Source organism: Chiloscyllium plagiosum, unplaced genomic scaffold, assembly GCF_037043375.1.
Source record: "Chiloscyllium plagiosum isolate Xiang-an unplaced genomic scaffold, Cpla_swu_hap1 HiC_scaffold_7, whole genome shotgun sequence".
Classification (NCBI taxonomy): domain Eukaryota; kingdom Metazoa; phylum Chordata; class Chondrichthyes; order Orectolobiformes; family Hemiscylliidae; genus Chiloscyllium; species Chiloscyllium plagiosum.
The window spans coordinates 45,539,797-45,563,130 of NW_028270145.1; the positions used below are offsets into that span (position 1 = coordinate 45,539,797).

The 23,334-nt window shown below is 39.0% G+C and overlaps 1 protein-coding gene across 5 annotated transcripts in view; it reads right to left on the bottom strand.

Moving 5' to 3' along the window:
* The window catches only part of itprid2 (ITPR interacting domain containing 2), a 158,234-nt gene extending 136,458 nt beyond the window's left edge, over positions 1–21,776 (bottom strand). For 2 of the 5 annotated variants that reach the window (XM_087988967.1, XM_043693468.2), the window contains exon 1: positions 21,676–21,699. The gene's annotated coding sequence lies outside the window, so the exon portion shown is untranslated. Of the gene's footprint in view, positions 1–18,798; positions 19,056–21,109; positions 21,347–21,675 lie in introns of those variants that run through there. The other 3 variants (XM_043693469.2, XM_043693470.2, XM_087988968.1) reach the window with 3 other exon arrangements.
* Between the last annotated feature and the right edge of the window lie 1,558 nt (positions 21,777–23,334).

Here is a 23,334-nt window from a genome sequence, read left to right on the forward strand (position 1 = left end):
GAACTCTGTGGGAAGCTACAGAAGTGATTGCAGGGCCCTTTGCTGAGATATTTGTATCATCGATAGTCACAGGTGAGGTGCTGGAAGACTGGAGGTTGGCTAACATGGTGCCACTGTTAAAAAAGGGTGGTAAGAACAAGTCAGAGAACTATAGACCAGTGAGCCTGATGTCGGTGGTGGGCAAGTTGTTGGAAGGAATCCTGAGGGATAGGATGTCCATGTATTTGGAAAGGCAAGGACTGATTAGGGATAGTCAGCATGGCTTTGTGTATGGGAAATCATGTCTCACAAACTTGATTGAGTTTTTTGAAGAAGTACCAAAGAGGATTGATAAGGGGGACTGTTGGACGTGATCTATCTGGACTTCAGTAAAGCATTGGACAGGGTTCCTCATGGGAGCCTGGTTAGCAAGGTTAGATCTCATGAAATACAGGGAGAACTAGCCATTTGGATACAGAACTGGCTCAAAGGTAGAAGAGAGGGTGGTGGTGGAGGGTTGTTTTTCAGACTGGAGGCCTGTAACCACTGGAGTACCACAAGGATCGGTGCTGGGTCTGCTACTTTTTGTCATTTACATAAATGATTTGGATATGAGCATAAGAGGTACAGTTAGTAAGTTTGTAGATGACACCAAAATTGGAGGTGTAGTGGACCTCAGATTAAAACGGGATCTTGATCAGATGAGCCAATGGGCTGAGGAGTGGCAGATGGAGTTTAATTTAGATACATGTGAGGTGGTGCATTTTGGGAAAGCAAATCTTAGCAGGACTGATACCATTAATGGTATGGTCCTGGAGAATGTTGCTGAACAAAGAGACCTTGGAGTGCAGGTTCATAACTCCTTGAAAGTGGAGTCGCAGGTAGATAGGACAGTGAAGGAGGCGTTTGGTATGCTTTCCTTTATTAGTCAGAATTGAGTACAGGAGGTGGGAGGTCATGCTGTGGCTGTACAGGACATTGGTTAGGCCACTGTTGGAATATTGCGTGAAATCCTGGTTTCCTTCCTATCGGAAAGATGTTGTGAAACTTGAAAGGGTTCAGAAAAGGTTTACAAGGATGTTGCCAGGGTTGGAGAATTTGAACTATAGGGAGAGGTTAAATATGCTAGTGCTGTTTCCCCTGGAGCGTCGGAGGCGGAGGGGTGACCTTATATGCGTTCATAAAATCATGAGGGGCATGGATAGGATAAATAGACAAAGTCTCTTCCCTGGGGTGGGGAAGTCCAGAACTAGAGGGCATAGATTTAGGGCGAGAGGTAAGATATAAAAGAGACCTAAGAGGCAAACCTTTTCACACAGAGTGGTACGTGTATGGAATGAGCTGCTTGAGGATGTGGTGGAGGCTGGTACAATTGCAACATTTAAAAGGCATCTGGATGGGTACATGAATAGGAAGTGTTTGGAGGGATATGGGCCAGGTGCTGGCAGATAGGACTAGATTGGGTTGGGATATCTGGTCGGCATGGACGGGTTGGACTGAAGGATCTGTTTCCGTGCTATATCTCTCTATGACTCAAAAATGACTAAAACCAAAAACAAAAATCCCCTTAACCCAACAGCCTACATCCTAAAACAGATAGATTCAGAGATTGGTTTTGACCATTTGGAATTCCTTTGATTTGAGAACTTTTCCCCATGGATTAGAAAGTAGCAATTATTATCCTGGTACTTGAGAAAAGGAAAGATTTAACAGGAAGCTGTGGTCTTCTAAGGGAAAACACTGGAATCTATTATTAGAGATGTCCTTCAGGGAAGGAAACTGCCATCCTTACCTAGCTTGGCCGAGACATAACTCCGGACCTACCAAAACGTGGTTGACTCTTAACTACCCTCTGGGCAATCAGGGATGGGGCAATAAATACCGAGCCAGTGACACACTCATCCCATGAATGAATTTTAAGATGTGTTACCAAGTTATTTGGAAAAGTGTAACAATTTGTTAGAGACAGCAAGGATTTATGAAGAAAATCTTGCTTTCCAGTCCTTTCAGAGCTTTCTAACTAACAAATTTATTTTGCAGATGATACAAAGATTGCTGGAGATTGGAAAGTGCAGAAGGTTGTCAAAGAACACAGCGAGATATAGATCAGTTGCAGAAATGGGCAGAGAAATGGCAGTTGGAGTTTAATCTGGGCAAGTGTGTGGTGCTGCACTTTGAGAAATCAAATGCTAAGGGGGCAAGGATACAGTTAGTAGCAGGACCCTTAACAAAGGCATCCTGGCATTCAAGTCCATAGTTCCCTGAAAGTGTCCACACAAGTAGATAGGGTGGTAGAGGCAGCATATGGCATACATGCCTTTATTGCACTGAGTACAAGAATCAGGAAGTGATGTTGCAGCTTTATAAAACTTTCATTAGACTGCACTTAGAGAATTGTGTTCAATTCTGGTCACCACATTACAGGAAGAATGTGGAGCCATTGAAAAGGGTGCAGAAGAGGTTTACCAGGATGCTGCCTGGATTAGAGGGTATGAGCTATAAGGAGAGGCTGAACAAACTCGCCTTGTTTTCACTGGAGCAGAGGCAGCTGAGGGGAGACGTAATAGAAATTTATAAAATTAAAAGATGTATAGATAGAATTAGAGTTGGGATTTTTTCCAAGCATTGAAATGTCTAATACTCAAGGGCACACATTTAAGGTGAGGAGAGGAAAGCTCAAAGGAGATGTGAGGGGCACTCTTATGCAGAGTGTCGTAGGTGCCTGGAATGCTCAGGGGATTGGTGGAGGCAGAGATGATAGGGGCATTTAAGGGGCTTTTAGATAGGCACACGAATAAGCAAGGAATGGATGGATTATGGACCATGGGCAGGCAGAAGGGATGAAGTTAAGTTGGCAGTTGAGAGTGTGGTGCTGGAAAAGCACAGCAGGTCAGACAGCATCCAAGGAGCAGGAGAGTCAACATTTCAGGCAAAAGCCCTTCAACAGGAATATTTGGCAGGATCCGAAGTAACATTGTGAGCTGAAGGTCAAGTTCCTGTTCTGTATGTTCTATGCTCTAGAGCACCATAAAAGACAAACCAATGGATGTCATTGAATGCTTTTTAAAATACATAAGATGTCACAAAAAGTTAGTATTCAAATTACTGCTCATGGAACTGAGGTTAATGTACAAGCATTGCTTAATGGACAGAAAACAAAGCAAAAATGATTAGGCCATTTTAGGATGATACAGTGTAAATCGGACAGTGCCACAAGGATCAGTGCTTGGGCCTCAGCTTTTTATATTCTGTATCAATGACCATCAAGAGGTGGCAGAGTATAATATACTTAGATTTGCTGATGACATGCAAAGATAGGTGGGTTAGTGAGCTTGGAGAATTGTTGCAAAGAAATATAGACAGATTAAGTGAGCAAGCAAAAACATGGTAAATGGATTATAATGTGGAGAAATACAAAGTCTTCAACTTTCAAATGAAAAACACGAGCAGAATTTGCTTTTAAATTGAGAGAGAATGGGAAATGGTATTCAGGAGGACCTGATGTCCTTGCACATAATAACAACATAAGAAAGCAAATGGCAGTTTAACTTTTATCACAAAAGGATTCAAATTCAAGAGTTGAGAAGTCTTAGCATAATTATTAGGCTCTTGGTGATGCCACATATGGAATACTGTGTACAGTTTTGTTCCCCTTACCTTAGGAAGACCATTCTGGTCTTTGATGATGTGCAACAATGTTTCATTACACGGATTTCTGTTTTGAGAGAATTGTCCTGTTAAGGGAGATTGAGTGACAAAGCCTTTCTGCCTCAGAGTTTAGAAGAATGAGGGGTGATTTCATTGAAGCATATTAAATTTTTCAGAGCTTTAACAGAGTATACACCAAGAGATTCCTTTGCCTGGGCTATCAGCTGACCATTTGTAAATCTCAGGAACTCTCTATCCAGAAGAGTCATGGATGCTCAGTTGTTGAGTAAATTCAAGTCAATTTGGATTTTTAAGGAACTGAGTGTTTCAGGAATAGTACAGGAAGGTGGAATTGGGATCGATCAGCCAAGATCTTGCGGAATGATACAGTAGGTTCAAAGGCAAACTCTCACCAACAAAAGTGCTAAGAGCCCTTAACTTCTCATAAACCAGTCGTCTCAAGATCAGCCATTCCATGATATCTCAGTAAAGTATATCCAATGCTAACTACACCAAACATCTTAATAACTGCTCCAAAGTTAATGCAAACATAAACTTGGACAATGCAGCAAGAAATCTTTTAGTTTCAGCAAGATTATGCAACCCTTGGAGATAGCAAACCTTGGTTCAAGTAACTGCTGTAAAAAAACATTGCTCTCACCACCATCTGGTAAGGTTCCCAAACTCTTCTTGGCAAAGTGATAAATATATGTTTTGATATGGAGTTAAGTGTGAGATCACCAGATGTGTACACACTGGGTCATACTTAACAGCCTTGAGTATACTTAACATCCCAGCTCAACAGAGCCCTGTGTGTGTAAAAACAAAATCCTCAGAGTCACTCGTCTCAAGAAAAGAAATGCCCCCTCATCTCTATCTTAAATATGCAAGCCTTTACTCGAAGATTATGTCCTCTGGTCCTAGACTCTCCCACTTGGGGAAACAATCTTTCTGCATCCATTTTGTCAACTCCCTTGTCTGTTCCAATAGCCACATCATGCACACCAGAGCGACAGATAACTTAAGGAAGTAACTGGATCACTTTTCGGATGAATCACTTCTCGGATGAATCACTTCTCTTCCCATAACACAAGTACAAATCCTCCTTCACTTTTCTCCCAAAGAGCTACTGCTTCTTATGTTGGTCGACGGTATTTACCATATTGTTTGCACTCCTTCACAAAGAATGGAAAATGTAATTGTTAAAATTTGAAAAAAAAATGCATTTTTACTAAATACAAGGAAGTTGCCAGAATGTTAAGCACTACCTGAAAGGTGGTTAAATGTCGGTTCCATAAATAATTCAAAAAGGGGAGCTGGACAGGTTCTTGAGAATGAGGAACTTGAAAGGTTTCAGATAAGAAATAAGGACGTGACACTAAGCATGACTATCCTTTTAAACAGCCTGCACAATCAAATGGCCTTCCTTTGTATTATAAGTTTCAATTATTCCATAATTCTATAGAAGTGCACCAAGTTAGTGACAATAAATTGCATGAGCTCCTCACGCTTACTTCTGCAGATATACATTAATTTGCCACCTACAAAATAAATAATCAATACAGAAGTTAGTTATAATCATAACTCAGTTTTGTGTACAAACACAAATATAGAAAATTTAATCAATAATCAGCAAGTTTGTTTATCCCTATGTTCATTAGAAACAGAATTTCTTTTAACAGGAATTACGCACACCAAAAGGACATCAATTCGCAGATGCCACATACAGCATTCTTGAAGTAGTTACTGACTCATTGTTACAAAATGTCAAAAGCCCAAAGAAAAATCCATTTCTCTAGCACAGTATTTGCACGACTTTCTTTCATACCAAATATTTAGGTTATACAAAAACAAACAAAAAACTGTAAAAGCATCATCATTAGGCACACCTTAAAAGTTTATACTAACATTAATTATATCTTTTGTATAAATAATATTTTAAATGCAGAAAAACAATAATGCCTAGTCTGTTATCCACACACTGTGCTTTGCTATGCATTGTATATGGTTCAGTAGCGATAAATATTGGGTTTAAATTAAATAATTACTTGGAAACTTTCTGTCAAAGATATATGTTGGTTAGCAAATAGTGAGTTTCACTGCTTTCATTTCTTCCTGTGAAGGGGGTGTTAAGAAGAAACTAATGTCAAAGAAATCAAGTCCTAAGAACAAACATTACTCACCTCAAAATAAGAAAATCGCACCTTAAAACCTTAATCCTTTAAACTGCACAGTTCAAAGTCCTTAATGTTGCATGCAAAAATGTCTGTAATTCAATTGTAGTCAACTTCAATCAATGTAACTTATTTGAGGTACCACTGCTTCAATGAAAACATTCTTTTCAAACAAACAAAACACACCCTCAAGTTATTTGCAATGTGTTTTAGAATCTGAAGATCTAAAGGCTACGTTGTGTTCTTTAAGTGATGTTGAAATACAATGTTACCAAGAACGAACTAAATGCTTCCCCACCTCTGTAGCCATGATTAATTGCCAACATCAGGTTCTTTGAAATGAAATTAGAAATTACTACCAATATTTTCTCCTGTAAAAAGGCAGAGATGACCCAATAAAGTTATTAAAAACATCCAGGGTTTTGATAGAATAGGCACAGAAAATATTTTTTCATCTGTGGAGGAGCATAGCAAGAAATCATCAATAGAAGGTAGTTTCTAAGAAATCCAATTGAAAGTTCAGGAATAAAAAAACTTCTTTACCCATACAGTAGCAGTCATTAACTTTAACAACCAGGCAGCATTTGAATCAGTGTAGCATCAATGAACCCAACTAAAATTGGAGTCAAAGGGAACTAAGGGAAGTACTTAGCACCAAAGAAGATGGCTGTGTTTGTTGGAGGACAGTCATCTCAGTCTCAGAGCACCAGCAGAGACATTTCTCAGGGTAACATCTGAGATACAACCAGCATCAGCTGCTTCATCAAATAACCGCCTCTTCATAATTAGGTCAGAAATGAGAATATTCACTGCTGATTACACAACATCCAAAACAATTCACAATCTGCAGACACTGAAGCAGTCCAAGTCCAAGTGTAGCAAGACCCTGGACAATATCCAGGCTCGAGTTGATGAGAGGCAAAAATAAAACAGGCTACACAGTGCCAGGTAATGACAATTGCTGATGAGAGAAACCAACTATTGTCCCTTGACATTCAATTATGTTACTGTTGCAGAATCCCATGCAACTGGCATTCTGGGGATAACCATTGCCCAGAAACTGAACTAGTTTTATAACATAAATATGGTAGTTATAAGGAGGCTCATTCAATAGCTCCTTCCAAACTCATGACCTTACCTAGAAATGTATTCCTGATAAAGGGCTTATGCCCGAAACTGCAACACTCCTGCTCCTCAGATACTGCCTGACCTGCTGTGCTTTTCCAGCATCACACGTTTTGACTATGATAGCTAAAGGACCAGGTCAGAAACTGCAGAACCTAACTCACCTCCTGATTCCCCGTAACCCATAGACCATCTACAAGACACAAATCAGATGAATACTCTCCTCTTGCTTGCTTGATTACAGTTCTAATAATACTGCAAAAGCTCAACACCATTGAAAATGGAGCAACTTGATCGGAACCCCATCTACCACTGATATACAATGGCAGCACTGCACAGTACCTGCAAGATACACTGCTGCAACTCATCAAGTGTTATTCAACAGCTCCTTCCAAACTCATGACCTTACCTAGAAAAACAAGAAAACCAAGATACACCTGCACCCCATTTTCTCAAGGACAGTTTGAGACCGGTATTAGATGCTGGCCGAGCCAGAGACGCCGGCCGAGCCAGAGATGCCGTACCTCATGAAAGAATACATTTTCAAAAAGAATGCTCAAGTCACTACCACAGTGAATCGTTGAAGTGATTATCACAGATGAATTTCGGGGGGAGCTAAATAAATATGAGTTACAACGACAGACTTAAGTGATGAAAGACGGAAGGAGGCTCAAGTGGACCATAAATACCAACATGGACTCAATGGGCTGAATTCCCTGGTCTGTTCTGTACACGCCAATGTAACTTTATGCAACAGAGTGCATTAAAATATTCCCAAATTCCAAGAACTACTCAAGCAAGTCTCAGCAACTTTGAGTCATAGAGCTGTACAGCACGCAAACAGACCCTTTGCTCCAGCCCATCTATGCCAACCAAAGTAATCTAATCCTATTTGCTAGCACTTGGCCCATAACCCTGTAAACCCTTCCTATCCATATACCCATCCAGATGCTTTTTAAATGCTGTAATTGTACCAGCCTCCACTATTTTCTCTGGCAGCTCATTCCATACATGCACCACCCCCTGTGAAAAAGTAACCCCCGGGTCCCTTTTAAATCTTTCCCCTCTCACCTTAAAATCTATACCCTCTACTTCTGGACACCCCACTCCAGGGAAAAGACCTTGTCAATTTACCCTATCCATGCCCCTCATGATTTTATAAACCTCTATAAGGTCATCCTCAGCCTCTGACATCCTATTGTTCAAATCCTCCAACCCTGGCAACATCCTTGTAAATCTTTTCTGAACTCTTTCAAGGTTCACAACATCCTTCCTATAGCAGGGAGACCAGAATTGCACACAGTATTCCAAAAGTGTCCTGTACAGCCACAACATAACCTCCCAACTCCTATACTCATTGCATTGTCCAATAAAGGCAAGTATACCAAACGCCTTCTACACTACCCTGTCTACCTGTAAATTTACTTTCAAGGAACTACGAACCTGCACCCCAAGCTCTCTGTGTGGCAACACGCCCCAGGACACCACCATTAAGTGTGTAAGCAAGTCCTGCTTTACCAAAATGCAACACCTCACATTTACCTCTCCTCCGATAGGAAGGAGACCAGAATTGCACGCAATATTCCAACCAATTCCTGTACAGCCGCAACATGACCTCCCGACTCCTGTACTCAATACTCTGACCAATAAAGGAAAGCATACCAAACACCTTCTTCACTATCCTATCTACCTGTGACTCCACTTTCAAGGAGCTATGAATCTGCACTCCAAGGTCTCTTTGTTCAGCAACACTCCCTAGGACCTTACCATTAATGGTGTAAGTCCTGCTAAGATTTGCTTTCCCAAAATGCAGCACCGTGCATTTATCTGAATTAAACTCCATCTGCCATTTCTCAGCCCATTGACCCATGTAGTCAAGATCCTGTTGTAATCTGAGGTAACCCTCTACACTGTCCACTACACCTCCAATTTTGGTGTCATCTGCAAACTTAGTAAGAAACGGAGTGCTGGACAGCATACTAAGTTCATAATTACTGGCAATTTCATCAACAGTACTCAAAAGCTCTCTCTATCTTCACAAATGTCACACTTCTGTGTGATTTTAATATCACGGATATTTTTAAAGTTGATGTAGCCTGGAGATTCCCCCTGACTTAGCACCAGATTTAAGCTGCCACTGAGAGAGTGAGAAATCATGCCATAGAAATTGCAAAATCTTTGTTGGCAATGTCATTAAAAAGGTCAATAGCAAGCTCCTTTGTTTCACCACTGAAGGCAAAATCCAGTTCACAGTTCAGGTTCATTTTTTAGGAATGACCAATGACAATAACAAATGTGTGAGGTACCTTAGAACCTTCAGTGTTAGTGAATAATACTACAATATCAACAAAACTATATGCCAGCAAGCCAGGAGAATAACATTACAACATATTGAATACTCTGTGTCAAGTGCAAATTTCCAACCTGTTCCAAGTCTGTACACTCTTTCCTTAAAAATACATGATTTTCAACTTAATGAAAACATACCATCTCACTACCTGAGTGTTGCAACTATTCCCCAGCTGAGAATTCCCAATCATTGCATTATTGGATCGGAAACTCCCAAAGGAGGAGGATCTGGATTCCCTTCTTTATTCAATGCTCCCTTCATCATGGTTGGTTGCAAACAGTTTAACTCAACAGGAGGGATCCTTTCCCGCAGTTCAAATGTATTGAGATTTTAAAAGATGTCAATGTAACCAGGATTTCTTAGGTGAAAGGACGAATGAGTTTATTAGTTAACACAAGGAAAAATATAAAAGTTAAACATATACGCATTAGAAATAAGAAATGAGGAAATACATAACAGTTATAAAAAATGACCCAAATCAATTTTTGACTTGTACATCAGGAGTAAATGTTGAAACACTGAGGCTGGTATGTTGTGTGATTCTGATACGACTGACCTCAGACACATGGACTTGGAGATTCTTGGATCTGCAAGTTAGCTAAAGGAAGTTGACCCGTTTCCTTCTCAATGGTGGTTTTGCTGACTTGTGGTTTGCTTCCTGCAATAAGTGATTGACAGACTTTTCCCTTTACTTGCATGTAAAAGGTTGTCCTAGTATATGTTTTACAGCCAGGATCTCCAGTCTCCTAATGCTAGAACACCTGATTTGCACACAGATCTGTGCTGCATTTGTTTCTTTTAACCCCATCTCTTGCATATCCCTAAATGGGGAAAGTATTTATGCACATAAATACTTTCTTTTATCTCTCATCATTTCCATGGGCTGGGACAGAACTTACAAGAGTTGGTTTCCACGGAGGTGATAATCGGCCTCAACCATGTTTGCAAGCAAGGCGATTATAGATCAGCTATTGCATTGCATCTCTTCCTTTGAATTTTTCTATCTGAAGTTCCTTGACACCCTCCATTCTCTCTATCAAGATGAAGGGTGATCCATGGAGGAATTTTACAGACACTGAATTACAATGTCCATCCCCAGCCATCTTTGGCTTGTAAATCCCTTCTTTTTATTTTTAAACAAAAAGTAATTGTCTTATGTAAACTTTTGGTATGTCTAAGACTAACAGTAATATGATAGGTTATCATGTCCTGAGTTGTCATTGATCAGGCCTTATAACAATGATTCCACATGAATACAGCAGACCAACTAAGCAAAAGTCATCTAAAAAATTCAAAAAGTTGACATAATTTCCAAAAACATTGAGCTTCTATATAAAAGATTAATGGCTAGACAAATAAAAATCTCTTTTACCACAAATATACACCAAAGTTCATTCTCCATGTTAGTAAATTTTGCAAATAAAAACCCAAAAATTATATGGTTCACTATAAAATATTTCAATAAGGGTTCCATTTAAGTACAAGAACAATATTGATTTCCCCATCACTTGCCTCAATAAACTATGCAGATGAGAAGAAAATCTTAAATACCATGGGGAGTCAAATTTATTCTGTAATAAAGACAAAGAATTCAGGAGAAACTCAACAAGTCTGGCAGCATACATGGAGAGAGAAACAAAATTAACTTTGGAGTTTGGTATTACTCTTTTTCATAAGATTCTGAAAAAGTCATACCAGACTAGAAATGTTAACAATTTCTCTCTGTTATTCAAAATTGGATCTCAGATGGAAATGTGTTGCTGGAAAAGCGCAGCAGGTCAGGCAGCATCTAGGGAACAGGAGAATCGACGTTTCGGGCATTAGCCCTTCTTCAGGAATGGATCTCACCCATTTAAGTCACTCCTAGTTCTAGATTCTCCCAGAAGAAGAAACACTCTTCCACATTCACCCAATCAAGAACTCTTAGGATTTACTCTTCTAAACTCCAGCAATACAAGCCAAGTCTGTTTCAATCTTTCCTCACAAGACAAACTGTACATACACAGTATTAGTCTAATCAACCTTTCCTGAATTGTATCTAATGAAATTGTGTCCTTCTTTAATTAAGGAGACCACTATTGTACACAGCACCCAGATGTGGTCTTTCCATGATCCTGCAATATTCTGACGCACAACCTCCTCATTCTTGCATTCAATTCCCCTCACAATAAATAAACATCCTCTTTGTTTTCCTAATTAATTGCTATACCTGCATACCAATCTTTTGCAACTCATGTACTACGGCACCCAAATCCTTCTGCATCTCAGAGTTCTACAATCCCTCACTATTTGGATGATAATGACTCTTCTTCATTTGCTGTGCCACAATGGACAATTCCACATTTTTTCCACATTGTTCCTCTTTTCCCAGCTCCTTGCCACTCAATTAACCTATGACCCGTTGTCGCCTACATATGCCTTCTATACAATTTACTTTCCTATCTATCAGCAGTAGATTTAGCAACCAGACTTTGGATCTTTCATTCTTACCCAAAATCCAAAACAAAAACCTTTATGCTCAAACCTGGTGTTACATCCCTTCAAGCACTTTATGCCTGTCAGCACTGACCTCATTACTCGATGGATAACCCAATAACTCTGACATTTAAAATTCTGTTGCTCTAATAATCATTTTATTATTGCAACTAATCTAACAATAAAATGTCAAATATGCCACACGTGAAATATCCAGGGCAACACAAGTCACATCCTACCCATTACTCCAGCTTTTATTCTCCTATGGCTCAGCCATTTCTAACCAGGTCATAACTTGGTTGAAAGAGATCTAAAGTAAAAATTAGTAATTCCATCAGAAACCACATGGGTGACTGTGACTACACAAAAGAATATCATACAGTTACCAACTGAGCCATACAGAAAAATGTTAAACTGTTTGTTCTCTTTGCAAACCAAAAGCAAATCTACCAAGTACAATCAAGTTACAATACATTAACAATGTCTCAGTAGTCTTTTAATTACAAGTTATGGCACTTTAACTCAAGTATGACATACTTACTTTAACTAAACATTCAATTTTGAGTCTAGATTAGAGTACTGCTGGAAAAGCACAGCAGGTCAGGCAGCATCCTGATTTTACTGCTCTTCTAATGCTGCCTGACCTGCTGTGCTTTTCCAGCACCACTCTAATCTAGACACTGGTTTCCAGCATCTGCAGTCCTCACTTTTGCCTATTCACATTTGAGTGTCTATTTGTTAAGAAGAGCTTTTTTAAAAAAGTTGATGCCGAAAGTCTTCACTCCCTTAAGTCTTTGAATTTTACTCCAGTTCAAGAAAACTATTTGGCAAATCAGATGCAAACCATTCTGTCCAAATATCAGCCTAAGATTGAAGATGAAAGGGAAAAGTTGAAATGTCCTGGCAGAATTTCCTTAATGCCAATCCCAATCATTAGGCAGAAATCCTAGACAGCACAATTGTACACAACAAAGCAGCTTCAAGCCACACCATTGGATGTTAAGTGTCATCACTCTGTTGATGATTTGTACAGCTTGTAGATGGGAACCAAAGAGTTACAGATAGCAGAAGGAAACTACAACTTCCCAAACCATCTGCATGATTCACTTATGGATTAGTAGATCAGCATTTTTGAACTTGACTTCTTCTTTCCCAGTACAACAGATGCTACGGAGAATTTTCTCATAATCCCAAAGCATTCCAGAATATACAGAGGAGGGAAACTTTGGACAACAGAAAACATGTATACATTTTACCAAAAACTAGATGCAGATAGCAAACAAAAAAACCGAGTGTCACACACGTTTACAGACACACTAATATAAAAAGCTCACACAGTAATTCTTGAAAATAACAGTGTCAGCCCAATCAGGCCTCAGCATTAAAAGTTACAGATCTACCAATCTTTAAAAGAAACATTGTTCTAATGATCAGAGAACAAAAACTTGCAACAAATGACCCCCCCACTGAATGTTAACAATCTAATCTGGAGTTTCCATTGGGTTAACTCGATTTTCAGCACCATTCACCCACAAGTACCAAAAACAAACACAAACCATCAGAAGCTTTGTAGTGCAAATTACATACAGAGCGCATTACATTTCTGTCAATATTTGCACTGGTTTAAAGAAGATAAACACAAACAGTATATTGGAAAGTTAAAAATCACACACCACCAGGTTATAGTCCAACAGGTTTAATTGGAGGCACACTAGCTTTCGGAGCAACGCTCCTTCATCAGGCGTCGCTCCGAAGGCTAGTGTGCTTCCAATTAAACCTGTTGGACTATAACCTAGTGTTGTGTGATTTTTAACTTTGTACACCCCAGTCCAATACCGGCATCTCCAAATCAAGTATATTGGAAACCTGCTTCCCACCCCATAACTGGCATTGCCTCCAGACAGATGTAATCACCATGTAAAATTTTCATTAGTTGTACCTATTTCAGGTCTTCAGGGAGGTTCATAAAAAAACTCACTGAGGCCTAGACTTGGGAACCTGATATTTGCCAATCTGCTTACCCCGATATAGAAAGAATATTAGTAAATTGGAGAGGGTTCAAAAAAGATTGGCCAGGACGTTGCTGGGAATGGAGGATGAGAATTATAAAACAGGCTGGATAGATTGAGACAATGTCACCAGACCACACGAGTTTGAGGGGTGACCTTATAGAAATTCATAAAATCATGAGAGGCATAGTTTAGGTGAATAGCAAAAGTCTTGTTCCTAGGGGGGGGGGGGGGGGAGTTTAAAACTAGGCTGCATATTTTTAATGTCAGAGGAGAAAGATTTTAAAAAGATGAGGGGAAACTTGTTTTTTTTTACATAAAGCATGGTTTGTGTGTGGAACAAACTGCCAGAGGAAGTTATGGGTGCAGGTACAGTTGCAATGTTCAAAAGACTTTTGGATAAGTTCATGAATAAGAAAGACTTGGAGGGATATGAGCCAAATGCAGGCAGGTGGGACAGGTTTAGTTTGGGAACATGGTCGATATGGACTGGTTGGATAGAACAGTCTGTTCTGTGCTGTATGACACTATGACTCTATGAATAACTACAATTTAATATGTTGCTCTCCAGCTTTTTGTTTTATTTCACTTCAGTAACTTTAATAAATATCAACATGTAATTCCGTTAACTAACTTTTCCTTGCAAAGAATATGACAGAAGAAACACAGATCTTTGCAACATATTTCACTTCTGGGTAAAAGGTCTTTATGCAAGATATAAAAGCAGAAAAAGTAAAGCTGATCCTTTGTGACTAACTTTAGGAATGGAATCAAATAACCAACATATTTAATTTAGCAAATATGAAAGAAATCACACAATTTTAAATCTATTATGATTAAAGATCACTGTTGTGCTTTAATGAACTTTTACATCAAGTTGCTGCTACCTTTTATCCAAAGCAATTTTAACCAAAAGTATATTATATTGTAATTATTCACATATTGCATTACAGTAATACTTAACAGAGCATTTTCACACAATAAATGTAAAAGATGTGCCAATTTTTTTCCCAGTTGGGTGCACCGGTGCAAATGAAAGGAGAATGGAAAAGGAGTCATAGAATTGTAGAGACGTACAGAGTGGAAACAGATCCTTCGGTTCAACACACCCATGCCGACCAGACATCCCAACCCAATCTAGTCCCACCTGCCAGCACCCAGCCCATATCTCTCCAAACCCTTCCTATTCATATACTCATCCAGATGACTCTTAAATGTTGCAAGAGTAATAGCTTCCACCATGTCCTCTGGCAGCTCGTTCCATACATGTACCACCTTCTGCGTGAAAAAGTTGCCTCATAGGTCTCTTTTATATCTTTCCCCTCTCACCCTAAACCTATGCCCTCTAGTTCTGTACTCCCCCATCCCAGCGAAGAGACTTTGTCTATTTATTCTATCCATGCCTCTCATGATTTTATAAACTTCTATAAGGTCACCCCTCAGCCTCCGACGCTCCAGGGAAAACAGCCCCAGCCTGTGCACCCTCTTCCTATAGCGCAAATCCTCCAACCCTGGCAATATCCCTGTAAATATTTTCTGAAACCTTTCAAGTTTGACAATATCCTTCCAATAGGAAGGAGACCAGAATTGCATGCAATATTCCAAAAGTGACTTAATCAATGTCCTGTGCAGCTGCAAAATGACATCCCAACTCGTGTACTCAATAAGCTGACCAACAAAGGAAAGCATACCAAATGCCTTCTTTACTGTCCTATCTACCTGCAACTCCATTTTTAAGGAGCTATGAACCTCCACTTCAAGGTCTCTTTGTTCAGCAACCCTCCCGAGGACCTCACCACTAAGTGTATAGGTCCTGCTAAGATTTGCTTTCACACCTCTCCAATCTTCCTGGAATAAGAATCTACTCATTTACTTACCAATGGCTGTGTTTTTGCATCACATGGAATTCTTTCTTTCCAGAATTTCAGAAGCTGCAAATCATTTAAGTAGCTGCACTTCTTGGCAGGGAGGAGTTAAGGGAAAGGAAACCAAAATTGCTGAAGGAGAAGAAACAGGAAGGAGCTGCTCCATTCAAATCAGTGTGCCTCTAACGTGGGAGCACAATGTGAATTAAAAGTTTGGTTATTTTCATTCGATTTGACAGGATAGTACCAAATGTAAAAGACACAAATATTTTTTTCTTTTATACTCCCTTGATTTGTTTTAAATTGATATTTTGCTGGATTGGCAACACATCTGCCAGCATATGGAATGCTAATTGACTACAGTTTCTACAAAATTCTGATTATTAGTAACCAGGGGACAAATACTTGCATTATCCTAGTGGAATGTGATACACACTACGGTCAAGTCAACTCAAAGGAACAACTGATACAAAGTCTATGCTCAGCCAGTTCTGAGCAACAGTAACCTTTAAAGCACATTATACATCATACGATGCTAAGAGACTACTCGATCATCTCCTGAAACATGTAATGATGTTTAATGAGTGACATCAAAACCACTGCCCCTAGGAACCTTACTTTGATTACTAAAATTTGCTGCTTTCTGAACAGCTTTAATTATACTGCTTTGACTTCTTTTAGTCTTTTTACAGTCCACAGTAAAACAGCTCCAGGATTAACCGCAGCCTTCCACTAATGTAGAACCTCCCTCAAAACCTGATTCTTGGAAAGAATTCTTTATTACACCTGAAAAGTTGAACTGATTTCCCAGCCTACACAAATTATATTGCTGCACCTTTGACTGTAATCTGTGCTTCTACAAAAAAAAAGGAATTCTGCTCCACTAACCAGCTGCAAAATTTCAATGAATAATGACTTACCAGATTCTATTTCACATGAATTAATCTTTGATTTTTAAGGAATTCATAATTATAATTATTTTCCCCCATCTTTTCTCATCATTCTTCCATGTCAGCATTTGGGTACAAATGTTGTGAATAATTCCTAGGTATAATGTTTGAAATAAACCGTCCCTTCTGATTTAGTGCAAAACAAAGTTTGTTATGAGTCTTTAAAGAATTGACTCCACAAACAAAGTGGGTGGAACACACCATGTGTATTTCAAAAGGTAAAGAAATAAAACAAAATTTTAAAATTAAAATTCACCTCTGTAACAGACTAAAAGAGGAAAACAAAAAAACTTCTTCCTTTTGTCCATGACTAACTTAATTGCCCTGTAAAGTTGATGTACAACCTCAAGTTGTTAACGGACTTATATTTCTGACTATTAATTAGTGGAGATCAACTACTTGACATGTAAAATATTAATGTTACAAAATTAAATTTTAAATTATTCAAGCATAAATGAAATAAAATTATCTAAATCTTTTTTAAAAATTTCTAGCTTATAAATCTCATCTACAAATCATGTCTGGTAGAAACACCTACACTGGTCATAATATTTTAAAGCCAAATTTCAAAAAGTACAAACAATGAATGCCACTTCACCAACAGTGCAAGATGTTAATACACTGAATAGCAAACAATAAGTTATGATCTATCTCACTACCAGATACATTTACACATCAGAGTTAAGGCTGACATTTGGGATCTACAACATTTCTATGCTTTCATTTTAATAAAATATTTCCAAACACTTCTAATCTAAAAAGAAAAACAAACTAAATTGCTACTGGTTTATCATTCCAACTTTTATTGCAGCCCATGATTGAAAGGTTGAGTCATTTTAAAATCAATGAAAATAATAGGTTGCAAAGGCCCAGTGACTATACTAAAACTAAGCACATGCCATATAGTTTTAACAAGCATATTAATGGACTGAACCTTCAATCTCTTACTACATTAATGTATTTTATAGCATTCATATCTTCAAAGTTGACATCTCAATTGAGGACAGAAGTACAGAAAGAGCGATATACCAAATTACAAGCTTAAATGTAGACATATAAAAATACATTTCAGCTATAACTAATATAAGAAACCACTGGATTGAATCTCTATTTTTTAAAAATAACTTGGTTTGCAAATTTGCTATGAAAGCATTTTTGTCTGGAATAATTAAATTCCAATTCTAACCATATACTGTAGCGAGAAGATGAAGTAATCTTACAGTTAAATCAATTATTCCTATGGCCAATTGTCACATACCACAATGGAATTCTCTAGCTCTGTGCTCTCCCAAAAACTGATGGATGGAAATTTAATTGGAATATCACTGTTTCACTGTCCTTCATATGGATATAGATATATTTATGTTTTGTGCTACAACAAAGTATGGGTTTTCCATTTACAACACAATCTAAAGAGATTATTTATCTACAGTATATTTCTCCAAACAATAAGCAAAATGTTATTGCACACTAAGAGGCTGAACACTGGTGTTGCATTTGATCAAGACCACTTACTTCACAAGATTTCCATATGTAAGGACATCATTTGGTCAATGGCAGTATTAGTGCATTAACACAGCTTTCTCCTGCCCTGTATCACCATTAACAACCTTTGTTTAAAAAGTGTTTATCTGATGAAAATTAAACCAGCTTCCTCAACCAATTGAGACAAATTATTCTAATGTTTAAATGCTTTTGCATAAAATGTTATTTCCAATCTGTCTTGTGTAAATATTACATCCAAGGGAACAGCACTGAGCTATACTCACACTGCAATATATTCAAGCGAAGCAGAGTTCGACATGTGCATGCAAACAAATGCATTTGAGTTTGATTTACTGTTGCCACATGTACCAAGTTACAGTGAAGTGTTGTTTTGTGTGCTATACAGGCAGATCAGACCATACAAAGTGCATCAGGGTAGCAGAACAAAATGCAGAATACAGGGTTACTGCCACAGAGAAGGTGCAGAGAGATCAGAATTAATATTTGAGAGGTCTGTTCAAAGACCATTTAAAATGTATAGAGTTTTGTTCATTGGTATCCTAGTCTGACATATTGTAGCATTTAAAGCAAAGGAATTGTTCCATCTGGTGAATTTTGTATACATAAGTAACTAGGTGCACACATATTGGTTTTATACTGCAACCAATATGAAGACGAAATAATCTAAGACAACAACATTAAAACTTTGCCTTACTCCTGGGTAAAGTTAATTCATACCCTCATTTCTGTACTAGCTGCAGTCGTGCTGAGGTTTTGTTGTTGGAATCCGGCAGTCAGTCTCTCGCTATCTTCCATTGATCCCCTTTTCCTCAGGCTCCAAGTTCACATTTCTCCTTCCCACTATACACTAAGACCTTCCCACACAGATTTAGTTCACTCTTCATTACATCACTCAGCTTCCTTTATCCTTCCCAGTATGTCATTCTTCCTCCAGCTTTCTCTCCTTCCATCACAATATCTTCCCCAGTAATCTATTTTACCCTCTTCTCAGCACTCTTCACACTATCATAACTTTCCTCCCCTTAAAATTGCCCCGCAGGTCCCTTTTATATCATGCCCCTCTCACCCTAAACCTATGCCCTCTAGTTCAGGACTCTCCCACACCAGGGAAAAGATCTTGTTTATTCATCCTATCCATGCCCCTTTTCATTTTATAAACCTCCAAAAGATCACCCCTCAGCCTCCGACACTCCAGCGTAAACAACCCCAGCCTACTCATCCTCTCCCTATAGCTCAAATCCTCCAACCCTGGCTACGTCCTTATAAATCTTTTCTGAACCTTTTCAAGTTTCACAATATCCTTCTGATAGGAAGGAGACCAGAATTGCTCGTAATATTCCAAAGAGTGGCCTAACCAATGTCCTGTACCTCCACAATATGACCTCTCAAATCCTATACTCAATGCTCTGACCAATAAAGGAAAGCATACCAAATATCTTCTATCCTATCTACCTGCAACTTCACTTCCAAGGAACTATGAACCTGCACTCCCAAGGTCTCTTTATTCAGCAACACGCCCTAGGACCTTACCATGAAGTGTATAAGTCCTTATCTGATTTGCCTTTCCAAAACGTAGCACCTCACATTTATCTAAATTAAACTCCATCTGCCACTCCTCAGCCCATTGGCCTATCGATCTCTGAGGTAATCTTCTTCGCTGTCCACTACACCTCAATTTTGGTGTCATCTGTAAACTTACTAACTGTACCACCTATGTTCACATCCAAATCATTTATATAAGTGATAAAAAGCAGTGGACCTTCTGGCTTATGCAAATCCTTTACACCATCAGAATGTTTTTCAGACCTGAGCTGGGGCCTAATGCCTAACAAAATACAGTTACTTCCACCTCTAAAACTTCTAGAATCATACAGTACAGGAGAGCATTTGGCCCATCAAGCCTGATCTGCCAAACGTACACTACTACCTACACTTGTCCGCACAAGGTCCATAGTTGAAGAATGTGGTGCTGGAAAAACACAACAGGTCAGGCAGCATCCAAGGAGCAGGAGAATCGATGTTTCGGGCATAAGCCCTTCCTGAAGATTCCTGATGAAGGGCTTATCCCGAAACGTCGATTCTCCTGCTCCTCGGATGCTGTCTGGCCTGCTGTGTTTTTCCAGCACCACATTTTTCAGCTCTGGTCTCCAGCATCTGCAGTCCTCACTTTCTTCTGCACAAGGTCCATAGCCTGGAATGTAATGATATTCAAACTTTTAAAGTTTGTGAGGTTACCCAGCTCAACTACCCTCTCATCCAGTGCTTTCCAGATTCCTACCACCCTCTGGGTGAAAACAAATTCCTCAAATCCCCTCTAAATCTCCTTCCTTTCGCTTGTTCTTAATCTTTTAACTAAAAGTCGAACCCTTACTCAAAGGTCACCTGCTACCAACACCTTCATCATGCATTAGTCACCTTCAGACTCGACTATATCCACCACTTCTCATGCTTTCCACTCACTGTACTGTGAAATTCTGATGTCCTTATCCCCCATCCCATTTCAAAACAACTGATCCAACACCTTCATCCTAAGTGACCTACAATGAATCTTTATTCTTCCAATGACAAATTTTAAATGTCCATTCTTGCCTTTAGTTTTACGATGCCCTCACCCATTCCCACCTCATGCCCTCCTCCAGCATCACATATATATGCACCTCACCCTAGATCAGAATTTTTGTGGCTCCAGCCTATTCACTCTCCCTCTTCCCACTTCAGACTTCCCTGCCAACTTTACCTCACATTCCAATTTCTCTTCTGTCCCATTCATTAGCTGTCTCCAACTCAATCAACACATTTCTCTCTTGTCCCTTATTTTATTCTCACCTTCCCCAATTCTTCCGTTTTCTCACTGTCCCTAACACTGATCTCTTACTGATATTTTCTTAACTATTTCCTTAGTTTTCAAGCCCTCCAAAGTTTTTCTCAGTTTCCCTCTTTCATCTCCCTTTCCACAACTCTCAATTTCTCTTCCATCTCAAATTTTCATTTCCTGGTTATTGTGCCCCCTCACTTCGCAGGTTCTTACCCTCTTCACAAGAAGTGAAAACTTCCCTTTTGTTTGCTTTCGCTCTGTATGGTTCAGTGTCCACTTCTCAGTTTTCCCACTCTCCTGTTTCCATGTCTCCACTCCATTTCTTCTGCTTCGAGATTTTTTTCTCTTGCCTCACACAGACACACTCCGTTTTCTCTCCCCCACAGAGATACACACATCCCCTCTCCCTCACACATACACAAACTCTTCTCTCTCCCCTTCACAATTACACTCTCTCTCCCCTTCTCACATACTCAGACTTCTCTCCCGCACACAAACACACACCACTCCCTCCCACACTCTCACTTTTTCTCCTTCACTCAGACACTTTCTTTCTTGCTTGCTTACTCTATCCCCCCCATACACACACTTATCGTCTGCCAACCACCGTTGCTCTCAGAGAGCAACTTTCCCTCCCTCCTCTCGCTCTTTCTCTCTCCGTGAACGTGTCTATCTGTTGAGTCCTAGCGGTTGTGCTGTTTTGGTATTTACTCCAACTTCACACATAAAACATTTGCTCACAAATAACAAGTGAAATAGGGAAATTACGAACTTCCTACCGCATCAGACCGAGTCTCCCTGCGTTTTTAGTGGGAAATTCACAATCGATCTCACTAAACTTGCCCAACTTATTGGAGTACTTCCGCTTCCGTTTTTCTTTTCTCTGTAAACACTCCCTAAAACAAAGCTTTCCCGGGCCGGCAGCTCTTTGAGCCTGTCACAGCAACAGCAGCGAGAGTTCAATCTCAGCGTCCAGTCAGTACAGTGGGCATCAACAGAAGCCAATGGCCCAGGATAGAAATATCCCCTTACACCGCCGCAGAGCTCAGGGGTTGGTGGACGGCTGTATCAAACTACTTGCCATTATTGAAAAAGTTACTGGTGACAAGAGTGTTGACCTTTTAGACTTAAATCCAATTTCTGAACTTTTTTGTAGTTCGCCAGGAACAAAGATGTTGACGTTTTGTAAACAAATCATGTTTCGCTGTCTAAAATGTCAGCTTCACAAGGATAGATTTTGCTAGGTAGGGAAAATTGCGGCAGAGGAAAATCTGATCTGATAGGATTTATATTTAAGTACGATAACTAATATTAAATCGTCATAAATTTACTTTTTATAGGATTGACACGTATTGCTATTAAGTAATATTGTTCCTCTGTCAGGGACGTTACTCACTTTCAGACGTGCTTTCACTATTAGGCTGTGATTTCTTGCATTCATGTTGAATTAGTGCCTGTTAGTGTTAACTCCGTGTGATTCTGAGGATGGTGAATCAATGGGTGTATTAAAACAGTAGAACCAACTCAGAACAATGAAAGGTTGCATCCGCTCGGGATAAGAAATACAAACCCGTGTTCCCAGTTGCTATAAATTCTAAACCTAAATCGGTTTCCTGATAAACTCAAATAGAGCACTTTAAAACATCATAAACAATGGTCTTTAAAATATTTAACTCACCCAGTCCGGTTCACAAAATAAAACCATGATGAGGAATAGTTGTTTTTTCAAGGTGAAAAGATGCAGAAATAAAGGCAAGTTTTCAGATCGTTGTTTGTTTGGGCACTTAATTACATCCTGTCTTCTATCATCATGTTAATAGGCATACATTTGTTTGAGAATTAATGGGTTTATGAATTCAAAGTCAAGTTTAAACCGAGCCTGCATGTTTATTGTCTGTCTATGAACAGTACAAAAATATGTTTTCTTTAAATATTCTCGTGCTGAGAAAACGGATTATACTGTTTCCGAAACACAAAAATCAGAAGGATCTGTAGCCCTTACATTTGAGCTGTTTGGACTCAAAGTACGATCTTATACATAAAAGGTGCGATAGTTAATCGCTGGAAGGTCGATGCTGGATCTGAACTTAAGATATTCTTACCTACTTTCTTTAACTTGGATATAAATCTTTTTGTTGAATGAATCCTTTCTTCAGAGTATCTGTCAGAGAGTTTAGATTATAACATCAAAAAATACTGCTGACTGGAACTTCATAAAGGTAAACAGAATCGCTAAATTGTATAAACGTTTATATAAATGATTAATTATGGGTATGGCCGCCAGGGAAAATCACATCTGTTCTATTTTAAAATTTGCTACAACTTTTCATTTGCACCATATTAAATTGAATTCCCAAATTTGTCTTTAAAATCATTAAATTGCATTAATTCAGATGTTTATTTTAATTAAAAGTTAAAATGAAAAAAAAACTGCATTT